The sequence below is a fragment of the Rhinoderma darwinii genome, chromosome 6 (genome assembly GCF_050947455.1).
Source record: "Rhinoderma darwinii isolate aRhiDar2 chromosome 6, aRhiDar2.hap1, whole genome shotgun sequence".
NCBI lineage: Eukaryota > Metazoa > Chordata > Amphibia > Anura > Rhinodermatidae > Rhinoderma > Rhinoderma darwinii.
In genome coordinates this window covers 60,971,627-60,984,566 of record NC_134692.1, presented here as the reverse complement: position 1 = coordinate 60,984,566, position 12,940 = coordinate 60,971,627, and positions in this window count along the sequence as shown.

Sequence of the window (12,940 nt, the reverse complement as noted above, 5' to 3'; positions counted from 1 at the left end):
GAATCTCTATTAAAAAACTGGACCTTCCTATCCAGCACAGTATACTTTCCTACTATAGTCGCCAGATTGTGTGACAGAACTATATGACCTGTTGTCTTTTTGTTGCCAATCCGCTTTCTTCACTTCTGCACAGCACGGTGAAAATTGACCTTTTAGATGAGTCTTGCCGGACAGCCTGGTTGCTAGGAGCACACGGCTTACTATACAGGATTATCACACGTCTTGTCCCTAGATCACTCCGGTGTTTAGTGGTAAGGGCCCATGAAAACCTCAAACCACACTTTACCTATTTCTTACTGACATACTAATCAAAGAATTTAGGTGGAGAACCTTTTAGGCCTCATGCACACGACCTTATTTTTTCCCACCCGTAAATACTGGCGTAAATACGGGTCCGGTGTCACACGTATTCCACCCGTTTTGCACCAGTATTTACGAACCCGTGCCCGTAAATATGGGTCCGGTGTCACCCGTATTCCACCCGTATTTACGGGCACGTTTTTGGCGGCAAAATAGCACTGCAGTAATCGGCAGCCCCTTCTCTCTATCAGTGCAGGATAGAGAGAAGGGACAGCCCTTTCTGTAATAAAAGTTAAAGAAATTCATACTTACCGGCCGTTGTCTTGGTGACGCGTCCCTCTCTTCACATCCAGCCCGACATCCCTGGATGACGCGGCAGTCCATGTGACCGCTGCAGCCTGTAATTGACCTGTGATTGGCTGCAGCGGTCATATGGCCTGAAACGTCATCCAGGACGTCGGGCCGGATGTCGAGAGGGACGCGTCACCAAGGCAACGGGCGGGAGACCGGACTGGAGGAAGCAGGACGTTCTCGGTAAGTATGAACGTCTTTTATTTTTATTTTTTACAGGTTTATACTGATCGGTAGTCACTGTCCAGGGTGCTGAAAGAGTTACTGCCGATCAGTTAACTCTTTCAGCTCCCTGGACAGTGACTATTTACTGACGTCGCTTAGCAACGCTGCCGTAATGACGGGTGCACACATGTAGCCACCCGTCATTACGAGAGCTCCATAGACTTCTATGGACTGTCCGTGCCGTTATTACGGCCTGAAATAGGACATGTTCTATCTTTTTCAACGGCACGGGCACCTTCCCGTGAGAAAACGGGAAGGCACCCGTCGCCAATAGAAGTCTATGAGCCCGTTATTACGGGTCGTAATTACGACCCGTAATAACGGGAGTTTTTACGGTCGTGTGCATGAGGCCTTAATGGGGGAAAAAAAAAATAAGAAAGGGTACTTTAAACAATGACAGATACTGTTGTGGTTACATTTTACCAGGAATATTATGGTATTAATGAAACTCGTCACCAGCCTCAGGGTTATATAACAGGCATTTAGAACTGCAGTCAACACTGTTAGGCCAGGATCACACACAGTTTTGAGGCAGTTTTCGGCTGGTTTTTTAGCCAAAGACATGAATGGACACAAAGCATAGGAGATGCATCAGTCTTATCTTTATGCATTTACTTCCTTTTGCATCCACTATACGTTGGTAGTCGAGGTCCACCCAAAGTATACCTCCGACAGGAGTCCGAAAGGCCATGTGAAGAGGGATTAATGGGGATACTTGTTCAGTGATTTATTCGAAAAAAAATTTATTCGTTTCATAATGTCCTTCGCAATATTTTTATGGACTTTTTTTTTTACTTTGCTACATAATGTGGCTCAGCATCACTTGTTAGGTTTGAATGTTTCAAAAGTTTGGGGACCTTTGTTCTTATTTTGTGACGCAAATTAATATTTTATTACGCACAGTATAAGGTTGCAGGACGTATGTTTATGGGATGCAGCCTAGGCATGCCTGCTGTGAAATTGTGGGGGCCATTTGAGATACTGCAGAGAAAAGATCAACCCCCATTTCAGAAATGGGACCTCTAGTAAAACAAAATTAAGTAAAAAGGGGATTGGGAAAACTGACCCTCATTCCACAATGCAGGTTTTTCGGTTTTTTGGGATGGAGATTGACTTCAGGTTTTTCATTTGTAATATTCTGTAGCATTAACTGGCTCTCTTGTTATCAGTTTTAGATATTTGCAATTTTATCAATTTTTTTCTTATCACTGTCCAAATTACATTTTAATGAAAAGTACAATAAGCACAGAAGCTTAGAACAACTGAATTCAAAGAAAAATAAAAAAACACTCATTAACAAGCTTCTAGGTCAGTAAAATGTCTCATAACCTTCATTTACATTTCACAATCGGAAAGTGTGGCTCTCGAATGTATAATCTCTCATATAGGTTCATATAGTAGGAATTATGGAGATTTGACCAGTTATCTTTCCATTATTCCCAAAAATAAATGTACTTGAGAATTTTGAAGGCCACATTTACAGAGGTTCTCCCCTAGAGGCAATGCTTTCATTAGAAATTGGAGGCATACAGAGGTACAATAGAGGCCCTATTCACCTGAATGGGAGACCTATTACAGCCTCTATACAAAACAACCATGTTCATGATTTGTTGACAACTATGTGAAGTCTGTGTTTGTCACAGCTGGACATTGCTTTCCATGAGAATTTTTTTCCCCTTAGTAACTTGCAAAGATAAGCCAATTTAACTGTAATTGATTATGTATATATATATATATATATATATATATATATATATATACACATATACACAGTCGAGTAACACTATTATGACCACCTCCTACTTTTGTCATCGGCAGCGCGTAGTCCATGAAGGAAGTGATGTGTCATTGTGTCATGCATGGGCTGGCTTGGCGGGTATATAAGGTGTGCGATAGGCTGTCTGAAAACATAACACATTGTTGCCATGGGTAAAAGGGCGATTTATCAAAGTTGCAAAAAGGGATGTTTATAACCGATGTGGAAACTGCAGAGCACCACGTGCCATTGATGTGAGAGGTGAACGTCGGCTACAAAGGTGCGCGATGGCCGAATGACACGCTACAGTGAAAATCAACCAGGGGGCTACTAGATGTTTGTCTAAAATAACAGTGCAGCAAACCCTACTGCGTATGGGGCTCTTAAGCAGATGGATCGTCACTGCTTCTATGCCAACAAAGGTGCATCGGAAAAAAAGGCTTCAATTTGCACGGCAGTATCAGAATTGGATCACAAATGATTGGAGAAGGGTTGCCTTCTCCAATGAGTCACATTTTCTGCTTTATGGAACAGATGGACGTTGGTGTGACAGGCGAGAATCATCAGAGAACAAACACCCTGCAACCATTCCTGGGAGAACATAAGCTGGTCCGGGCAGCAGGAGGAATTTTTTCATGGCATTCTTTGGGCCCACTGGAAGGCACTCTGAACCGATTTGGGTATGAATCCATCGTTGCAGATCACGTCCACCTGTACATGCTTTTTGTCTTCCTTGGGGCAGATGGAATCTTCCAGCAAGACAATGCGACATGTCACATGGCTAGAAATGTCCGACAGTGGTTGAAAGAGCACGACCAAGACTTTCAAGTACTTCCCTGGCCCCCTAATTCCCCAGACTTGAACACAATTGGGCATCTGTGGGACCACCTAGATCGTCTTGTTCGCTCTATGGTTCCTCCCTCACGCACCCTCCAGCAAATGTGGGATGCACTGCAGTCAGCATGGCTCCAGATACCTGAGACAACCTACCAGCACCTTATTGAGTCACTCCCAGCCCGTCTAGTTGCTGTCCATGCTGCACACGGCGATTACTCTGAATATTAGCTGCTGGTCAAAATAATGTGACTCGACTGTGTGTGTGTGTGTGTATATATATATATATATATATATATATATATGTATACACATATAGAAAAACCATAGGACAAAGTAACGGCACCAGGACATCAGAGTAGATGAAATAGGGTGGATTTATTCACCTCAAGCGAGCGACGTTTCGGTTAGTCACAGAACCTTTCTAGCTTGAGAAAGGTTCTGTGACGAACCGAAACGTCGCTCACTTGAGGTCAATAAATCCACCCTATTTCATCTACTCTTAAGTCCTGGTGCCGTTACTTTGTTCTATGGTTTTCTACATTCAATTTGGGGAACTGATTCATCCTCTAGTAGCGAGCACATGGCCTAATATATAGGTATGTTGGAGTGCTGTGTTCATTTGCTTTTGAACTGTGTTTATATATACATACACATATATATATATATATATATATATATATATATATATATAAATCGCATAAAACAAAAGTTTGAACAGCACATTCCAACAAAATGAACACGAATGCAGGTGCAAGAACACCTCTGACTGCAAATTTATACAGCACACAAGAAAATGGCGACAGCACACTGCGAACACTAATGTTCTTAGCGCACATTTTGATCAAATTGTGTGAGCCCACCTGCCACAACAAGACAACCACTAGAGGTTGCCTTGTCGTGGCAGGTGGGCTCACACAATTTGATCAAAATGTGCGCTAAGAACCTCCCTAATCTTAGTAGATTTAGCAGTAATGCATATTTATTTATATTTAGTGGCTTAGGTGGCATTAGTGTTCGCAGTGTGCTGTCGCCATTTTCTTGTGTGCTGTATGTATATATATATATATATATATATATATATATATATATATATATATATATATATATACACATATATAGAAATAAATAAGCAGCACTCTGCGTCAAATACCAACACGGTGATGGGTGCAAGCAGGTAATCCAGATCCGTGGATTGTAAGCCATAAATTAAAGAAATCCCACAGCACGCTTGAAAAAGGTCCCATAGCAGGACGGAAACGTTGCAGCTGTTGACTGAATAAATCACATTCTATTTCGGAACCATTGGAGTGCTGTGGGATTTTTTTCATTTATACGCACGCACACACCCACACACACACACACACACACACACACACACACACACATAAAAAAAGAATATAAACTATATATTTACTTTCCAAAACCAAAACCTACTAAGAAAAAAATAGGGTGCAAGCTTTTAGGACCCTGACTTTGAATCTTCTCACATTATGAAAGAAGAAATAAGCAGCACTCCATATTACTTTAGGTTAAAAAATGTGTACTTTTATTAGCCCATAGCAGCGCTTCAGCCCTCTATACTAGAGCCTTTCTCAAAAGCTGCCAGCGCTGGTATATACTTAACATTTTAATGTTAAACACACAAGACATACACATTTCATCAAACAATACACTTTACAATTACTGCACATCTCAAGAGAAAGTATTTTAATTAGACAATCTCCATTGAGCTTGTACCAATTTGTACAATTTCCCTATATCAAGCTACTGAGGAATGGACTTGAGTGGTGCGGTTTCTGGGACTAAAAAATTCTATTCTCATACAGCTACTTTAATAGGGTTGTCTCACCTTTTTAAAAATTAGACAGTCTGGCATTTAGACGATCACCACATTTCCATCTTCTTTAACCCCTGAAGATCAAATCTGGCCATTCCGTTTCACTGCTGCAGGTAAAATGTAGCATTAAATGCCAGCCATTCAATGGAACCGACTGTTCAGTGCATGGGGGGGGGGGGCCTGGTCCATCAGAGTGGCTTTCTGTTCTGGCTTACAGACAGGGCCCCCCTTTATTATATCCATATGCCCTAATCAGGCATATGGAAATGTATTGTCGTTTGAGGTTGCCTAAATGCACCTCTGACCCTTATCTCATCTATGAGCCCTGCAGCCAGCAGTCTACCTCCTCCCTTACTATACTGATGTGTCTTTATTTTCTACTTGATCGAATATATATTTAGTAGATTTGAGCAAAACCTACGCTCCTTATTGTATAAAGTGATTATTTTCATAATTTCACATTTTGTATTTGTGTACCATACGGTATCTCCATCATTTTAAATAGTTTTTGATATTTGATGCACTCTAACAACCCAACCTTTGCATTTTTCTATCTTATTATTGCAAATATGAAAATTGCAATATTATTAAATAGCACAAATTACGTATCTACAAGCAATATACTATAATGTATGAAACTGTCAGAATCGCAATATATCCAGCACAAATTATACAAGGTAAAAAATGTTAATTTATTAAAGGACAATATTTATATTATCCCTCAAAAACTTCTAAATCCCCCCCAAAAATGCAAGGGGAAACTAAGGTGCAGCTTGTGAACTTGATCTTGCATTATATAAATAAACGATTATTCTTCATGTGAATCTTTTGTGTATTAGGTGTTTACGTTTATTATGTCGTGAAAAATTCTCTGTCTTTGTAGTGTAATTAATATGTTTAGAAAAATGCCATCTACAGTTCTAACACTTAATAATACATCATAATACATTTTTATTTTAGCTATTGTGGCTGATAGAGGGTTTTGTATGTTTTAGTTTTAAAACATGAAGCCAGATGCTGCCTATGACTTGCTTTTTCTTTTGACATCTTTTTCATCAGCGCATCTGTGCAAAGTAGATCAGTTAGTTTGGTACAATATACTTTTATCATGCAAATTTTGAAATCGCGTCTAGCAGGCCAATGGGTTAATGGACAGTCTTGGTTAAGCCAGACAAGCACAAATTAACAGAATGATGTTAAGAGATTCTTCCCCTTACGCTGCCCTGCCAGGCCCCTTTCCAGATCAAGCCTGAATCTGATTAAGGAATTTGTCCATATTACTCATTGATGTATTAATGTTGTTTGATGTGTATAGTCACGACATTGACAAAGCACTCAGTTATAAGAGAAAGCTACTGTATGTTGGAGACTAATCACGTATGATATAAACATTCTTGTTTTATTATCTCTGTATTCTACAAAACATGAACAATTATTATGACAGAGTGTATTTATGTCCCCCTATTATGGTGGGCTTTCCTCGGGGAAGTTCGCAGAGTAGCAAAAGTACAAAATTTTTAGATTCACCAGTTCATTACTTTCAACATAGAGAGACCTGAAGAGAGCTCAGCCCAGACATTCAGTACCAGTGTGCCACAACAGACTTATTAGTATTTGCTTTTTTGTTACTTACTTGTGACCTTGCTTCTTGGAAATCTGGATTTTCACCCTGTTAGTGTGTTTTCTGAAGACCAAGGCAGCGCAACAATCATCAGCAATCTTAAGCAGCTATATATCATTCCCTGTTATCCCCCCAATACCCTCCAAAATATATAAACTATTTACTTAGGTACGTTACTGTATATATGCACTCCAGGTTTTTACTCCACGGACAGAGGCAACTGTACTTCTATATAAATAATAATTATAATTTCTTTGTGCTGACTATTCAGCATTGTTGTTTTCCATCTGTGACACTGAGAATGCAAACTGACAAATTTGTGTCATTTTGGTTCTCTATACACATGGCATTCCAGGATTTGTTTCCCTGTTTGTGACAAGGGCAGATGGCACTGTTAAATAAATGATTTTGTTTAATATCAGTGCTCTGAACTCGCAGAATTTAATGTTTGTTTTCCAACTATGACACAGTCTCTGAACATCACACTGCCAAATTTATAACTAGTATAATTTTTATGTTGAGTACATGTAGCATTGTAGGATATTCCTCAACTGTAATAAGCAGAGAACACTGCTCCACCCAAAAAATATTTTGTGTAATTTGGTGATTTAGAACTGATAAGGCAGAAAATGAGAATAGGAGCGACCAAGGTGTGGGCAGAATTGGCTATAGTGGACTATACTATGTCTGTGGCTCTGAGAAAACACAACGGTATAGTGAAGAAGATCACTGGTACTCACAGAAAAAATAAATCATATAGGTAATGTCAATTAATATTAATCCAGCTTGAAATGTCAGGGGCAACAATCTAGTATATACATACATACATACATACATACATACTACATACATACATACATACATACATGTGCGCAGAAGGTATATAAACCAAACATGTAAGTTGTATCAGTAGCTGTGTGGGTCACATAACTGCCACCTTAGCTACCAAGCAAAAGAATTAAAGGGCTTTTCCCCGTTCTGACAACTGGTGACCTATCCAACTTATAGGTTATCAGTATATGATTGAGCATGTCGGACATCCGGACCCCGCACCGATCCGCCACTCCGGCTGCCTCCGGGCAATGGACGATATTGCCGGAAGCAGATGGCTCTGGACAAGGAATAGCAGACGAGATGCAGTTCTGCCGAATGGCCGCTACCATGTGCTTCCGGCTCCAACTACTGCATACCGTTCAAAACATCCCGTGCCCGGAGGCAGCCGAGTGGCGGAATAGTGCGGGGTCCGACCCGCATCGATAATATACTGATGACCTATCCGGTGGATAGGTAATCAGTTGTCAGAATGTGGAAAACCCCTTTAAGTTTGTGTAAAATTGTGAGAAATAGAGATAAGAACCAGTTAACTCTCCATGGTCATGTATTTCATGTAATATCCCTAATATAATTACTTACTTTCTCTCATGGTATCAAATCATTTATATAAACTCCATTCATAAAGATAAATATAACTTTGTGACTAATTCAGCCTATCCTCGATCTGTTCCTTTGTAAACAGACCATAGTATCAAACCCATTCATAAAAACTCCCACTGGTCACGTGACACGCTAAACTGGATCTCCTATGATCTATTTCCAGCAATCCCGTTCCCACAGATCGAGACATCCACACATATTCAAGTGACCAGCTTAAAATATTCCTGTGTATCTCATATCCTCCGTATTCAAATAAGCTCTGTACAGTAATATAATCTTCTTTGTTTTAAAGATAATCTCCCCCAAATATACTCAATACAGGATACCAATATTAATCCAAAGTGCTGTATTGAAATCCAATATATTTCTTCATTACGCAGATAATCTCAATACCACAATAACATAGTAAATACAAAGTGATGACAAAGTGCAAAAAGATTATTTTATGCTTGTAGGAATGGTTTAATTTCAAAGTCTACATTACGACCTCTGGGGTTAAGAGTATTCACGTTATACAGATATAGCAATCCTTATCTTGACTGATAACTTGCTGCAGTGTGATAACTTATCACTTACATAGGCCATTGAAAACCATTGAAAAAGTCAAGTTAAATTTTCTTGTCATTGTGTATTTAACGTATTAAAAGTCAAGTTAAAGATTGCTACATCTGTACATCCATTTCATTTGTTTTTTAATGATTTTGTTTTTTACATTAGCTTATCCCAATAGATATCTCATCAATTCCGCTTCACAGAATTTTAAACCTTATGATATTTATACCCATGATATTTTAAAAAAAATTTAGAGAAACACTATGGGTTTCAAGTCCTATACGGATATTATAAAGATGTTCCCCTCAGTTTATGCAATGTCGGTACGTAGATGACTCCTGTATTTTCACGAGTGATATTACCTTCCCTCGGTGAAGAGTTAAGTCCCGCTTACACGGGCCAATGATCCGGAAAACAAGCGTTTTTATGAACGCTCGTTCCAGATCATTGCCCAGTGCAACGATCAGCAAGCGCACGTTCATCGGCTGAACATATATGATTTATGCAGCAGAAAATGTTATCGTTGTTGGTAGCACATCTCCTTGTGTGAACAGGGAGATGTGCTGCCGACATGATGGTAATGCATCGGGATGAGCGATCGTAGTGATGATCACTCGTCTCCATACATTACTGATCGTAGCTCCTTGTGAAAGGAGCAAACGTAATTACGGCCAAAATTGGCCAGGGTAAAAGAACTCATAGACTTAAAGTAAATTATCCTCTAGGAAAATGTACTACCAATGTTATGGGAATCGTTACAAAAGCCACACTATTTAAATAATTTTTTAGATTTATCCCTAACTTGGTTGTTAAGATGTTTTTTGGTCGAAATGTAACTATGCCCTAACTGATCCCTAATATTAAAAGTTTTTTTTATCGGAAAAAAATTTTTTAGCCTTGTTAATTACACGGTTGTCCTTCAAGTATGCGCGTCATGAGTTTTGCCACATCAGGTCTAGCAGACTCGTCCTGCTGATTGCGCGGACACGACAAGTGTGCCTGTGCAATCAGGAGCAGGGCAACGGCTGTTATACAGATCTGCAGCCCTACTCTAATGGCAGAGATCAGAGAAACCTCTGATCTATATCATAAACCCCTTTAATGCCACAATCAAGGCTGATCGCAGCATTCAAAGGCAAAGAATTAAGGGAGCGTCCCTGGGATTACTTGTATGTGCAGACAGCCCAGGGTCCATTGAAGGACTGCCAGGGCTGTCACTGCCTGTGTACTATCAGTACACAGGCTAATGTACTGACATATAGATATATGCCAGTACATTATAGTTAAAAATTAAAAATTCCTCTATGGGAATTACCATCGGCCGTTTCCATAAAACAATCACTATCAACCCACTATAATTCCGTTTATACAATTATCTACAAAAAGAAAGGATTAGAGGTGGTTGCCTTTTTTTATTCATCAGGAAAAATAAATAAAACTAAACAACCAGTAACGGGGCTGTTAGTGGTACAGACCACAATAGTTCAACAAATGTCAAATATATTATCAAGAGGGTGAATGTATTTTAGTTAAAACTTAACTTTTAGGGCTCATTCAGACGAACGTGAATAACGTCTGTGTGCTGCGCAGGGAAATCACGCGCAGCACACGGACCCATTGATTTCAATAGGGTCGTTCACACATGCAGGAGTTTTCACGCAGCGTGTGTCCGTTGCGTAAATCTCACTGCATGTCCTATATTGGTGCGTTTTTCACGCACCTATTGCCCATTGAAGTCAATGGGTGCGTGAAAATCCTGCAAAGCAAACGGATGCACATCCGTGTGCTGTGCGTGATTTATGCATCAATTCAATTGAAAATAATACAAATTAAGAAAAGATGTGTGTTGCGAGTGTATGAATAACGCATTCCCTCACAAAGCACACTGATGCATAACGGACCAGATTCACGCGCGTTTGTCACGCGCGTGAATCTGATAGACTCGTGTGAATCTAGCCTAAATAGTATAACTGCAAAAAGACCAAACAAGGTGTAGTCAAGCAATACACACACGATATGTAATAAACAGTGGGGGTAAGGACTACCTATAGCCCCACTGTACTAATAGGCATGACACATCAGTCGACTGTATGAAAAAACGGAACAAACCGGTTCTTCATGTGTGAAGCGACATGGGTGAAGGGTCACTTAAATGTCCTGCGTGCTGATCGGAGGACGGACATCACTATTCCCTGTTATGCCCTGTTTATGGGCTATCCTCTACTCCTGTCCTTGCTAGGAAAAAACCTTCTCATCACACTAAAAAAGCCCTGATCATCTAGCCCTAACCTTTGCCCCTCCCGACTTTTAGCATAGTCTAGAAATAGGGAAAAGAAAGGTTGCAGCACTCTCCAGGGATTTCTTAAAAGCATTTTACTGCATTTGTATTATTAAAAAGATACAACATGGTAGATACAATACACAGGTAGGGCAATAGCCGTTTCCCTCTATCTGCGCTTCATCTGGCCCTAGTGTACCACCTCCAACACATGATATATACGCAAACAAAAACAGAGGGTAGAAACAGTCTCAATTAACATTACCCCTTAATCACCAGGCCAATTTTCAGTTTTTCGTTTTTTCCTTACAGCCTTCCTGGAAGGAAAGCCATAGCTTTTTTTATTTTTCCCATCAACATAGCTGTATGAGGGATTTTTTTGTGGGATGAAATGTAGTTTTCACGGCACTATTTAATGTAGTGGGAAACCGAAAAAAAATTATTTGTGAAATGGGCAAAAAACAGCGATAACGCCATTGTCCTTTGGGTTTTGTTTTTACAGCGTTCATCATGCAGTAAAAATTACATGTTAACTTTATTTTACGGGTTGATACAATACGGCGATACCAAATTTATATTGTTTTTTCTATGTTTTACTACTTTTTTTACTATTACTTTGCGGTCGCCAAGGGAAAGCATGGAGTGCGCTCACAGGCTCCATACTCGGTGGGTGATGGCTGTGTTATACATCCGACAACTTACTCCGGTGGGCGTAATCAAAGTTCACGGCATTTAAATTGTTAGAATTAGGTAGGCGCCCCCTCAAACACGCCATTCCCCCCCCCCCCCCCCGCGGCGTGGTTGGCCGGTTACAATGGTTTTTATGGCAGCCTGGGGGCCTAACAAAGGCCCCCAGGTCTGCCATTTTTGTACTCCTTTGAAGCTCTGCTTCTGGCAGGGCTTCAAAGGAGACTGTCAGTTTCACGATATATGGCAATATAATAGCAAATCTGCACTGTAGGAACCCAACCTAAGGCCAGGTTCCCACGTAGCGTAAACGCTGCAGAATGTGCGGAAAGTCTGCAGCATTTGCACCAGCAGCAAAGTGTGGAATTTAAATCTGCAGCATGTCAATCTATGGTGCGTTTTAGTTGATATTTCGTTTTTGGTTTTCCCAAATGAATTCAATTGGGATGCATATCCCGCAACAGAAAGCCAAAAATCGCAACGATGGAAAAAGAAAAGGTGGATAACTTACCGGTAATCTGTTTTTCATGAACCTATGACAGCACCCCTGGAGAGACATCCCATTCGTTGGACAAGAAGCCTGGCGATACAAAAAAGGACACACCTCTCCACACACCCAGTCTTTAGAAAGAACTCAGGATGAGAATTAGTTATCTTTTATTCATATCACTGTGTGAGTATGGACACACAGCCGCTTTTATTAATCATATTTATTTTATTTTATTTTTTATTTTTTGTTGCGCCACCTTAGTGAAAAGACACTCCACACCATAAATATATATTTAAAGACATATATATAATATATACAACAGATATCAAGAAAGTCTACTGAAGGGGAGGAAACTAGGGGGTGCTGTCATAGGTTCATGAAAAACAGATTACCGGTAAGTAATCCATCTTTTACCCTTTCACCTATGACAGCACCCCGGGAGATGTAAAATGGAACCCCATTTTTATGGTTCATGAAAAACAGATTACCGGTAAGTAATCCATCTTTTACCCTTTCACCTATGACAGCACCCCAGGTGATGTAAAATGGAACCCCAGTTTTAGGGTGGGACT